At 44.7% G+C, this 13,662-nt stretch overlaps 1 protein-coding gene across 2 annotated transcripts in view; it reads right to left on the bottom strand.

Moving 5' to 3' along the window:
* Positions 1-13,662, bottom strand: part of CTNNA1 (catenin alpha 1) — a 315,689-nt gene that overhangs the window by 169,583 nt on the left and 132,444 nt on the right. The window contains exon 1 of one of the 2 annotated variants that reach the window (XM_027606835.1): positions 9,636-9,748. The exons of the other annotated variant lie outside the window; for it this stretch is intronic. The gene's annotated coding sequence lies outside the window, so the exon portion shown is untranslated. Of the gene's footprint in view, positions 1-9,635; positions 9,749-13,662 lie in introns of those variants that run through there. 2 annotated transcript variants of the gene reach the window in all.

Below are 13,662 nucleotides of genomic sequence, written 5' to 3'. Positions count from 1 at the left end.
GCAACACCCTCAAGGTCTGGAAGCTAGCAAACTGGCATCTGAACGAATGTTAGGAATGGCCGCTCAGGGAGGCTCTCCCAGATGCCTGATGGGTCTGTCTTATATTCTTTTATTATTATTTTATTTATTCATTTGAGATGGAGCCCACAGAGAGAGAGAGCACACGCACAAGCACGCACAAGCAGTGGGGAGGGGCAGAGGAAGAGAGAGAAGTAGGCTCCCCACTGAGCAGGGGTCGGATTCCAGGACCCAAGGTCCAAGGCAGACACCCAACTGACTGAGCCACCCAGGCTCCCCTTTAACTTTTTTTTTTTTTTAAGCAGAAGGAACTAATAAAACTCAAATCCTCCAACATGTACATTATAACCAAAATGCTTTGAATATTCTTTAAGGGTGTGTCTTCAGTCACTCATGAGGAAAAAAGATTTGAGCTGAGAAAGCAGAAATGATAACTGGCCTTACATTTTCTTTTCTTTTCTTTTTAAGATTTCATTTACTTATTTGACAGAGATACACATAGCAAGAGAGGGAACACAAGCAGGGGGAGTGGCAGAGGGAGAAGCAGGCTTCCGGACAGGCAGGGAGCCTGATGCGGGGCTCTGGGACCCTGGGATCATGACCTGAGCCGAAGGCAGATGCTTAACGACTGAGCCACCCAGGTGCCCTGGCCTTACATTTTCATTACTTGTTTATGTATATGTCAAAGGTCAAACTTGCAAAAAACAGTTTGGATGAATTATTTTTTACCTATTTTATCACTTTTCACACAGTAAAATTCACTCTGGTGTACTATTCCATGAGTTTTAACAGACTCAAACAGCTGAGTAATCACCTCCACAATCAAGATATATAAAAGTTAAATGAATTTATTCTATTCTCACAACAGCATGTACACAACTGAACCACAAAATATAAATGTACAAAATATTATGACCTTCAAGGGCTAATCTGCAATCAACTTAATACAAAGCTACAGTAATCAAAACTGTGTGCTACTTGCATAAAGACATACAGACCAACAGAATAGAATGACAGTCCAGAAACAAATGCTCACATTTATACTCAAATTATTTTTTTTTGAAGATTTTATTTATTTATTTGACAGAGAGAGACACAGAGAGAGAGGGAACACAAGCAGGGGGGAGTGGGAGAAGGAGAAGCAAGCTTCCCACGGAGCAGGGAGCCCAATGCGGGGCTCGATCCCAGGACCCTGGGATCATGACCTGAGCCGAAGGCAGACGCTTAACTACTGAGCCACCCAGGCGCCCCTATAGTCAAATTATTTTCAACAAGGGTGTCAAGACTATTCAATGAGGAATGACAGTCTTTTCAACAAATGGTACAGAGTAAACTACATATCCACATGTAAAAGAATGAAGTTAGATTCTTACCTATTATCATACAGAAAAATGAACTCAAAATGGACCAAAGACCTAAATGTAAGAACTAAAACTATAAAACTCTTAGAAGAAAACACAGGGCAAAAGTTTTATGACACTGGATTTGGAAATGATTTCCCGCATACAGCACCAAAGGCACAAGTAAATTGAACTTCATCAAAATAAAAACTTTTGTGTATCAAAGGACACATCATCCACAGGGTGAAAAGGCAACCCAGAGAATGGAAGAAAATATCTGCAAGTCATATATGTGATAAGGGATTAATACTCAGAAAATACAGAGACCTCCTAAAACTCGAACACCGGAAAACAAACATCCCAACGTGCAGCAAAAGATTTGAGTAGACATTTCTCCAGACATACAGGGATGTCCAATAAATACATGAAAAGATATTCAACATCACCAATCATTAGGGAAATGCAAATCAAAACTACAATGAAATACCACCTCATACTCATTATGATGGCTTCCATAAAAAAAAATAAAAGTATTGTCAAAGATGTGGAGAAATTAGAGCCCCTGTGCACTGCTGGTAGGAAAGTAATACGATAAGTATGACAGGTCCTCAAAAAATTAAAAATTAATGTACCATATAAGCCACGTTGATAAAGCATAACTAAGTATTTTTGTTTTTTTAAACATTTATTTATTTGAGAGAGAGCAAGAGTGCACAAGCGGGGGTAGGGGGGTGCAGAGGGAGAAGGAGAAGCAGACTACCCGCTGAGCAGGGAGGGGCTTGATCCCAGGACCCAAGGATCATGACCTGAGCCAAACGCAGATGCTCAATCGAGCCACATAGGGGTCCCTAAAAAAATTTTTCAGGAGTAGCAAACCTTTTCCCCAGAAATTCCACTTCTAAGAAGTGATCCTCAAGAAATAATCAAGGATGGGATGCCTGGGTGGCTCAGATGGTTAAGCGTCTGCCTTTGGCTCAGGTCATGATCCCAGGATCCTGAGATCGAGTCCCGCATCGGGCTACCAGCTCCTTGGGGAGCCTGCTTCTCCCTCTGCCTCTGCCTCTCTCTATCATGAATAAATAAATAAAATCTTTAAAAAAAAAAAAAAGAAATAATCAAGGATGGGCAGAAGATGGGGCACCTGGGTGGCTCAGTTAGGCCATCTGTCTTCAGCTCAGGTCATGATCCCAGGGTCTTGGGATGGAGCCCCACATCAGGATCCCTGCCCCATGGGGAGCCTGCTTCTCCCTCTCCCTCTGCAGCTACCCCTGCTTGTGCTTGCTCTCTCCCTCTCTAATAAATAAATAAAATCTTTAAAAAAAAATAGGATGGGCAGAAGATTTAGCTACATTAAAGCAGCTCTGGAAGCAAACTAAATGTCTAACAAAGGGCTGATTAAAAAGGAGCTACATAGGGCGCCTGGGTGGCTCAGTCTTTGAGCGACTGCCTTCGGCTCGGGTCATGGTCCCAGGGTCCTGGGATCAAGCCCCGCGTCGGGCTCCCTGCTCCGCGAGACGCCTGCTTCTCCCTCTCCCACTCCCCCTGCTTATGTTCCCTCTCTCGCTGTCTCTGTCAAATAAATAAAATCTTTAAAAAAAAAAAAAAGGAGCTACATAATGGAATAGTAAGGGATCATTAATATGCTGTATTAGTATTGTGCAATTAATCATATGTCATCAGTTCTAAAGCATACATATTTCACATTTCTAAGTCTCTAAAATCTGGATGTGTCTTTCAACTGAGGTCATTGCCTAGTTTGTCAGTTCTTTTTTCTAAGTGATACATAAAATAAAGGTTAATCTTATCCTACTAATAGGGAAAATGTTCAAATTATGATAAATGGACAGATTACAAAAGAGCCCATTAAGTAAAAACTAATTTACATAAAAATTAGACAATATACATGTCTAGAAAAAAGATTAGAGGATGTACACCAAAATGTTAGCAGTATTTACCTCTAGCTGCTATGAGTTTTATTACAAAAAAACTTTAATAAACTGGATGTAAAGTCATGCCTCCACCCCCTGGCACAATCCTATATATAGCATATGTATACCTACTATAACTAATCCAATATTTATTGAAGAGTATCTGCTATGGGTTTAGAAATAAGTCAGGAGTCAAAGGAGTCAAAGATTCAGAAGAAAGTAATTGCCCTGAAGGAGCTCAGCATCTAGCAAAAAAGTTTATGGTCTAGAAGAGTCTAAAGGAAGGTAAACAAGCAATTTAATGCAGTTTTTTTAAAGATTTTATTTATTTATTCATGAGAAACAGAGAGAGAGAGAGAGAGAGAGAGGGAGAGAGAGAGAGGCAGAGGGAGAAGCAGGCTCCCAAGGAGCAGGGAGCCCGATGCAGGACTCAATCCCAGGACCCTAGGATCATGACCTGAGCCGAAGGCAGACGCTTAACGACTGAGCCACCCAGGCGCCCCAGTATACTGGAATTTTTTAAAAATCCAGAACAGAGGCACCTGGGTGTCTCAGATGGTTAAGCGTCTGCCTTCCACTCCATGCACGATCTCTGGATCCTGGGATTGACCGTATTGTCTTTGAGCATCCAGCTCAGCGGGGAATCTGCTTCTCCCTCCCCCTCTGCCTCTCCCTCTGTTCAAGCTCTCTCTCTCTGTCCCAAATGAATAAAATCTTTTTTTAAAAAAGGGGGGTAAATAAATAAAAATCCAGAACACATAAAGAACACCTACAACTGAACAACAAAAAAGCAAATTGCCACAGGACTCGAACAGAGATTCCTCAAAGAAAAAATACAAATGGCCAATAATCAGAAGAAAAGATGCTCAACATCACTAATCAGAGAAATGCAAATCAAAACCACAAAGAAGTATCACCTCACTTCCATGAGGATGGCAGTTTTAAAAAAAGAAAGAAATTAACAAGTGTTGGTAAGGATGTGGAGAAACTGGAACCCTCACACACTGCTAGTAAAAATTTATAAAATGGCACAGCTACTGTAGAAAATAGTTTAGCAGTTCCTAAAAACTGTAAGCACAGAATTACCTTATGACCCACAAATTCCACTTCTGGGTACATACCCAAAGGAATTGAAAGCAGGTACACAAACACATACTTGTACACACATGTTCATAACAGCATTATTAACAGCCGAAAAGAGGAAGCAACCGAAGTGTCCATCAACATATGAATAGATACTAGAGTAACATTCTGCCTAAGGAAGGAAATTTTGACACATGCTACAATACAGATGAATCTTGAAGATACTATGCTAAGTAAAATAAACCAGTCACAAAAGAACAAATACGGTATTATTCCACCTACATGAGGTGCCTACAGTAGTCAAATTCAAAGAAAAAGTATAATGGTTGCCAGTGGGCTGAGGGGAGGCAAAATGGGGAGTTAATGTTTAATATATATAGAGTTTCAGTTTTGGAAAATGAACAAAGCTCTGGATATGGGTGGTGGTGATGAATGAACAAAAATATGAATGTACTCAATGCCACTGAAGTGTATGCATAAAAATGGTTAAAATGGTAAATTCTTTTTAGGGTGTTTTTTTTTTTTTTTTGACAGAGACACAGCGAAAGCAGGAACACAAGCAAGGGGAGTGAGAGAGGGAGAAGCAGGCTTCCCGCTGAGCAGGGAGCCCAATGTGGGGCTCGATCCCAGGACCCTGGGATCATGACCTGAGCCGAAGGCAGATGCTTAACGCCTGAGCCACCCAGGCACCCCTAAAATGGTAAATTTTGTTTTATATATTTTACCACCAAAACACACACACACAAACAAGACAGGGAGTGAAAATGTCATAGTGAGAGGCAAATTTTAGAATTTCCAGTAAATTAAAGATCACTTTCAGCAATGAAGATAAATGTCTCAATGGAAAAATCACGTTAACCAGCCTTCAAATATGGATAGCATTTGTGTCAAAAGAAGGATGAGGCACTCCAGTACGAATGCCTGGAAGGTGCAGAGGACATGTAGCAACAATTTACAGTAGAAAATGAAGTCGAGGGGCACCTGGGTGGCTCAGTCAATTGAGCAACTCTTGGTTTCGGCTCAGGTCATGATCTCAGGGTTGTGAGATCCGCCCAGCACCAGACTCTGTGGAGAGTCTCCTTGAGGATCCTCTCCCTCTCCCTCCACTCCTCCCATCCTGTCACGTTTTCTCTCTCTCAAATAAGTAGTAAATCTTCAAGAAGAGAAAAGAGAAGAGAAGAAAATGAAGTTGAACAAATTAATTTAAAGCCAGAATTTAGGTCTTGAAGGCCAACCTAAGAGGCTGATCAGTTCAGCAAGAAGATAGCAATAAGTTTCTCAAATGAACAAGAGTACTGCTTACGTGTAAAAGACTGAAAGATGGAGGCGGAGAGGGGAAAACATTCAACTAACTGTGGCAAACACTAATTGAGCAACCATATGTTCCCAAATCTCAGATTAAAAACTGAAGAGAAAAGAGGAACAGGTGGTGACCTGGGATTCCCAGAGTACTGGTTGATAATTTACTGTTTCTTGGTCTACACAGTGGATATGGATAGTCTTCACTCAAATACAGCATTAAGCAGGTACTCTTATGATTTGAGCACTGTTCTACAGGTATATGAATCTTTAATTTTTGGAAAGTTTTGTCAAAAATAAAAGCCCAGGCCCCATTTCCAAGAAACCCCCAGATGGGAAGAAGACATAGATAAAAATATTTACCAAACAGTGTGAAAGATGCAACCACAGAATATGTACAAGCTACCCAAGAAGCACTGAGTTTTAAGAGAAAACCCAGAGGCAGTGACATCTAAGGTAGGTTTTAAAGAGTAAATGAGTTTGTCAGAGGTATGGAAAAAGGAGAACAGCTCCAGGAAAAGGAAAAAATATGAAAAAGGCACCAAAGAAAACAAAAATAGAACAATTTATCCAGAGAACTACAAGTAGTTTCAATAGTTCAAAGATAAGATAATCTAAACTGCAGTGGCAGTAAAGAAAACAGAAAAAAGGTATTAATGTAATGTGAACACCAGATGGAGAGGATTTCATCTCTGATTAGATACAGGTAGAAAAGGAAGAAGAATGGAATGGAGATGGTTTTCAATTTAAGGCTCTCCATAATCTGACCGTTGCCTCATCTATCATAGTTCCACCCACAAGCTAGACTCCAGAAGGGAAAGACTCTTTTTCCTCCTTCATTCAACAGTATCTAATTTGCCCTCCAGGCCAGGCACCAGGTCAAAGGCTAAGGCTATCAAGGGGCTCATAGGCCCACTTTGTAGCAGAAAAGGCAAACAGGGACATCAATAATACAAGGTACAGTATAAGGAGTACACCTCCTGGTGAGAAGAGGTTTGCTACCAGAAAGGAAAGCCCTAACTTGAAGTCATGAGATATGACTGAGTTCATCATGAAAGGGAAAGAATACAACTGGGGGGGAGGGGGGGAGTGCATCACTGAGGAAACAGCCATTATAGATAAGCCTACATCCCTTACATCCAATCCATATTTAAGACCTGTCTCATTTCCCCAAAACACAGTTCCCTTCATCCACACCACCTCACTCCCACCCCACCATCTTCCTTTAAAATATCAGATCATGGGCGCCTGGGTGGCTCAGTTGGTTAAGCGACTGCCTTCGGCTCGGGTCATGATCCTGGGGTCCTGGGATCGAGTCCCACATTGGGCTCCCGGCTCGGCGGAGACCCTGCTTCTCCCACTGACCCTCTCCCCTCTCATGCTGTTTCTCTCTCTCTCTCTCTCAAATAAATAAATAAATAAAATCTTTAAAAAAAAATAAAATAAAATATCAGATCATGAGGGCGCCTGGGTGGCTCAGTTGGTTGGGCGACTGCCTTTGGCTCAGGTCATGATCCTGGAGTCCTGGATCGATCCCGCATCTCAGATGGGTCCCATATCTCAGGCTCCCTGCTCAGTGGAGAGTCGGCTTCTCCCTCTGACCACCCCCCCCTCGTGCTCTCTCTCTCTCATTCTCTCCCTCTCAAATATTTTTTTAAAAAAAAGAAATAATAAAACATCAGATCATGAAACTCCCTACGATGGCTTCTTACAGATCTTAGAATAAGATCCAAACATATGACCTGGTGTCCCCTGGCAATCTCATGTGAGGCCTTCTCCCCACCCCAAAATTGTTCAAGCTATACAGGTCCTAGGTCTCAAAACACATTAAGTTCATTCCTGTCTCAGGACCTTTACACAAGCAGAGGACCCTGTTCCCTTGGTCCACATCTTCACCAACACTACACACCACCACCTGCAACAACCAGGTCTGTCTGTCGTGTGTCAGGCTGTTACTTTCTCAAAAAATTCCAGGACCCTACCAGTTACTGCTGATTTCCACATATGGTTTAGGTTTCCAGAAAAGAAAGATGTCTCATTTTGAGCATTCTTGAGTTTGAGAAGCCCCTGGGACACACAGCTCTCTGGTGTACATGTGAGGTGAGACATTCACTATCAAGATAGAAACTTGGGCTTGAGCACCTAAGTTTGAAGACATGGAAAATGCACAGAGAAGGGATTCTCAGCTTAGAAGGAGAAGGCAACCCTGATCTCTAAGTCACTGTACAGAATGAGATGCTGATGGCAACGAAGATGATGCCACATCAACAGTGTCAAAGACTGAGATACAATCTTGGGTAGGAGCAGACTGAAAAGGAAAAAAACTGACAAGAGCCAAAAATATAAGGAAAATCCTAAGAGTTATGTCATAATTCCCACCAACTCCTATTCCTTTTTATGCTTCCTCCACTGACAAAACCCTACTCACCTTTCATCCAGTTCCAAACGCCACCTCCCCCCCTTCCAGAGCCCTTCTGGACTTCTCCAAACAAAAATTAGGCCCCTCTCCATGCTTCCACAAGTTTTTTTCTATCATTAGTAGTACAGAAGATATGACCCATGCACAAGTACTATTATGGCACTTATAACAGTCTACCTTGCACTACATCTGGAGTATATGCCTTCCCTACATTACATGGTGAGCTCTTGGGAGCACAGCCCGTATCTTAAATCATCTATGGGCCCTTTAAAAAAAAAAAGCGGGTAAAAATTATTTAACTTAAAAGTCAAGAAGGGTAAATAATTAAGCAGAGGCTATGGATAATTTCTCTTGTAAAACAAAAGTCACAAAGGGTAAATAATTAAGCAGAGGCTATGGATAATTTCTCTTGTAAAACAAAATAACATATCCTAATTAATTTAACTTACATTTTCCTAAAGTAACATAAACCCGTACAGTCATTTCAAAAGTCACTGCTAAACAAAATATCCTCTCATGGAAATGCTTATCCTGTTCCAACAATACAATGATGTAACCGTTTCCTTCAACATAAATACGAAATGCCCTTAATTCAGTTGGGAGACTTCGCATATCTTACTCTTCTAAATGTGTAAATTCTATTCAAAACAAACACCCAAAAAATGTTCCAAAGACGCAGGAGGACATAAGAGGGTGTCTGCCAATCCTGGTTTGAGCCAACTGCCGCCTGCATTGTTGGGAAGCCATTCCTGCCAAGCCAGGGTCAGGCATTCAATCCACATTTTTTCCAACAAGTGCTTCAGACAAGCACACTCCTTTTAAAAAAAAGTCAACAAGAAAGAGTCCAACGCCCCCCGGGCAAACGAGGACTAACCAGAGTGAAGCGCGCCCTACCAACCAGCACAAGAAGGCTGAGTAATTTCACAACAAAGGTTAACTTGGTACACGCCAAAAGTCCACCCGGGTGTGGCGCACCTTCCCCGCCAGACCGGGTCAGAGAAAGGCGGCACCCCACTCGCACCTTCGCCGGGGAGCGCGGGCTGAGCAAACCTCAGGTCCAGCAGACCGCCAAGTTTCGGTGGCGGGGGAGGAGAAGGAGGGTGCGACCACGGAAACCACAGACCACAATCACTTCACAGGAAAGCTCAACTCCCCGCCACTCCCGCACCGGAAACAGCGCGCAAGCTCCCCTCCACAGGCAAGGCGGCCGCGGGGGCCCCAAGGGGGCCCGGCGCGCGCACCCAGTCGGCTGGGACAAAGTTTAGAAACCGGGAGAAACTTTCCCGAGAGGAAGCGCCGCGTCCGCGCGGGGCCTGCCGCTCGCTCCGCTCCAGCCTCCGCGGCCCCTTAACTTCCCCAGCGCCAGGAAGCGCCGGCCCCGCCCGGCCAGAGCGCAGGCCAGGGGCCCCGCACGGGAAGCGGGCCCGCCGCAGCACCGCAGCCCGCCAAGAGCCCGGTTCAGGGCGGGGTCGCGGAGTAGACCGCCGCCCGCCCGCACGCAGGAGGAGCCCCTCGGCCCGGAGCCCGCGCCCGCCTGAAGAGAGTTACCTGCGGAGAGTGGGGCGAGTTCAGGAAAATTCCCGAGGCCCGAAGCCGACCGCCGCCGCTTTGTCTCCCTCCAGTCCGACTCCGAGGAGGAAATGGGCCGCCAGGCGCCCCCGCCCCCGGCCCGCCCCCCGCCCGCGGCCCCGGCCCCGCCCGCCCTTCCGAGCACCTCCCTCCGGCGCGCTCTTCCCGGCGCCTCCCACAGCCGCCCCGCTTTCCCGGCCCTCGCTTTGGGGGTGAGGCCCAACCGAGAGACCCTGGCGACGCCGAGCCGAAACTCCCAAGAGGACCCCTTGCTCTCCGCTCTGTGCCCCCGAATTACTTCACCCCCGGCCCCTAATGGGCGTTCAGGCAGGGAGTGATCCCGGAGAGGAAGGAGGAGCGGTACCTCCTGGAACAGCCCGGGAGCGGGGGAGGGCAGGTGAGTCACCGCTCCGCGCACAGGTGAGTCTCAGGGTGCTACCCGCGCTGGCTCCACCCTCCCCCCAGCCGGTGCCTCCGGGACCGGGCGCGGCGACGCAGTCCTGGGGACGCTTATGTGAGGAGTGCCACAGGTGCTTCCGAGTAACAGGCTTCCAGAAAAGTACTGTAAGCCCACCCATTGGTTTTACGGAAGAAAACTGGCCTCACAGCTTGAGGCGGAGTGGTACTAGAATCCAACTCTAGGGACTTTACAAAGGTGATGTGGTAGGCTTCCTTGAAGTCATCTAACTCATCCCCTCACCTCACAGATCCGGGAGCCAAGAGCCCTCCTGTTAATAGACAAGAAGCGTGTCACAGCAGCAGCCCCTCCTGAGATTGGCCCCCTACACACACACAGACAGTTGAGGGACGGGGCTGCTATCCCTATGCCTCCAGCCATTTTGGGAATGTTATTCCCACCCTTCCTTATCTTCCTGGCGAATGCTCTAAAAAAAACTTCAAAACAAAAAACAAACAAAACAATTACATACTAATTATCAGCCTGGTATAGAAAACCCTAATGAGGTTTCAACTCCTTCATCATGGGATGAAGAACAAGGTTGATTTCTGTATTGGCCTAGAAATCCAAAATAAAGCAAGACCAATACGCACGGCCACCTTGGTCCTAAGCCAATATTGAGCAGGGAGCTAGGGAGACTGCCCTCAACATATTTACCCTTTACTACTCACATCTCCCTCTCCCCTGGGAAATGCAAACTCTAGGAAAACAACGTGTATTCCCTACAGCACCCAGCTCACTGCTCACCTCCTAGACAGCACCAAGTTAACATCCACAGGTGAGTGTGCCCATCTTAATTGAAAGCACTATGGGTTTATGCTGGTTGAGAGATGTGGACCGGGAGGCCTGGGTGGCTCAGTGGTTAAGTGAGGACTTTTGGTTTCAGCTTGGGTCATGATCTCAAGTTAGTGAGATCCAGCCCCACCTTGGCCTCCCCACTCAGCACAGAGTCTGCTTGTCCCTCTCCCTCTGGTCCTCCTCCCCCCCACCCCGTGCTATCTCACACTCCCTCTCTCTCAAATAAAAAAATCTTTAAAAAAAAAAAGTGGGGTTTTTTTGTTTATTTATTTATTTGACAGAGAGAGACACAGCGAGAGAGGGAACACAAGCAGGGGGAGCGGGAGAGGGAGAAGCAGGCTTCCCGCCAAGCAGGGACCTGGGATCATGACCCGAGTTGAAGGCAGATGTTTAACGGACTGAGCCACCAGGCGCCCCTAAAAAAAAAAAAAAAAAAACACTTTAAAGGAAAGAAAGAAGGATTGTGGACAACAGGCAATAGGACCATGAAGGAAGAGAGCAAACCTAAAGAGAAAGACCATAATAAGGCCATTCTTATCCATCTACACCCCATTCTGTTTCTGTCTTCAGAGTTTTTGCTCCTGTGGTCTCCCCTGCCTGGAGTGGCCATGGCTTCCCCCCATTATACTTGGCTACCTCAGAACATAGTAATCAGTCAATAAATATCTGTGTGAGCCAACAAGAGACAGTTGAAGGATTATGCTCCATAGGTTTGTATTATCTATCGCTTCACTCAGGAGCAGCTGCTTAATTTGTGAGGCCCCTTGTTCAAAAATTATTAACAATTTCAAGACAGCAACAACGGAGCATTGATGAAGCCTTTCTAAGCATAAGGCTCTACTATAGGTTTAATATTTGCATCCCTCAAAATTCATATGTTGAAAACCTGATGCCAAAAGTGATGGTATTAAGAAATGGGGCCTCTGAGAGGTGATTAGGTCATGAGGGTGGAGCCCTTGGGAACGGGATTAGTGCCCTTATAAAAGAGGGCCCAGAGATATCCCTTGTCCTTTCTGCCATGTGAGGACACAGAAAGAAGGATCAGACTATGAACCAGGAAGAGAGCTTTTACTGGTTGTGAATGTGACCATGCTGATGCCTTGATCTTGGACTTTCCAGCCTCCAGAACTGTGAGAAATAAATTGCTGTTGTTTATACTACCCCAGTCTGTGATATTTTGTTAGAGCAATGCAAAGGCCCTAAAGATGAAAGGGCAGGGATGTTTTAGGAAGAGGAGGGTCAGGTGACAAAAATGATATGAAGATAGACTTGCAGTGTGTCCTGTAAGCTAAGGGGAGTCAGCTTTCTACCTCTGAGAAACCTTGAAAAGTTTACCAGGGAAGACTCGAGCATTCATTATGTCCCAGGCACTTGCTTTGTGCCAGGGGAAGCCAGGAGAATGACAGTGACTAAAACTAACCTGATCCTGTTCTCCCACAGTTTAAAATGTAATGGAAGAGACAGTTATTAAAACAGGTAAACTCTCGGGGCGCCTGAGTGGCTCAGTCGGTTAAACGTCTGCCTTCAACTCGGGTCATGATCCCAGGGTCCTGGGATCAAGTCCCACATCAGGCTCCTTGCTCATCAGGGAGTCCGCTTCTCCCTCTGCCTGTTCTGCCTGCCGCTCCCACTGCTGGTGCTCTCTCTCTCTCTCTCTCTCTCTCTCTGACAAATAAAATCTTTAAAAAAATAAATAAATAAAAAAGTAAAACACATAAACTCTAAAAAGAAAGTTAACTGTGAAGATAGAAGGGAGATACAAGTAGATTTTGGGGGGAAATTAACCTGATCTGGGTTCAGTGACCTGAGGAAGGGACCTTTATTCTATGACCCACTCCAGTCACACTTTAGGACTCACCTCTCCACCAGAACTGCTTTTATCAAGGTCCCTGATGACCTCCATGATGCTACATCCAGTGGTCAGTCTCTGTGTGAGTTGACTTGTATCATCATCAGTGTTTGATCACTCTCCTTCTTGAAACACTTACCTTCATTTGGCCTCTAGGGCACTAGGCTCTTCTGAGTTTCTTCCATCCTCCCTGGTTCCAACTTATTCTCCTTAAATCCTCCCAAGCTCTAAGTGTTAGAGTTCTCAAGGTGTAGTCCAAGGACTCCTAAGTCCCTTTCCAGGGGGTAGTAAGATGGAAACTATTTTCATAATATTAGAATATCATTTGACTTTTTCACTCCCAGTCTCTCATGGTATACAGTACAGTATTCCAGACTACATGACACATAATGGGGCATCACACAGAATGCAGAAACAGATATAGAATCCAGTTACCTTTAATTAAGCCAGACAGTAAAGAGATTTGCAAAAATGCAAAATAAATGATATGGCTCCCCAAATTTCCTTTTGTTTTAAGAAACATTGTCATTTTTCTTTAAAAGATGATATTTATGATAATTTAATAATACAGTAAACATTGATAGATAAGACTCATAAACAAAAGCCCTTTGAGATCCTCAAAAAGTTTTAAGAGTGTAGAAGATTCCTGAGATCAAAAAGTTTAAGAACTGCTGTTAGAGTGTCCCAGGACTCCATCCTTGGACCTCTTTTTCTATTTGCCATAATCCCATTGGTGATCTCATCCAGTCTTTTGGCGTTAAGTATGCTGACACTTCCAGATTTATATCGCAACCTGAACCTTTCTCCTGAATTCTAAACTCCCATATCCCTACTTGATACCTCCATTTGGATACCTAGTAGGCATCTAGGCATCTCACACTTCATATGTCTATATGTCTAAA

This window comes from Zalophus californianus, chromosome 5 (genome assembly GCF_009762305.2).
Source record: "Zalophus californianus isolate mZalCal1 chromosome 5, mZalCal1.pri.v2, whole genome shotgun sequence".
Lineage (NCBI taxonomy): Eukaryota > Metazoa > Chordata > Mammalia > Carnivora > Otariidae > Zalophus > Zalophus californianus.
Note: the sequence above shows the minus strand (reverse complement) of the source record. Positions and strands in the feature narration are given on the sequence as shown.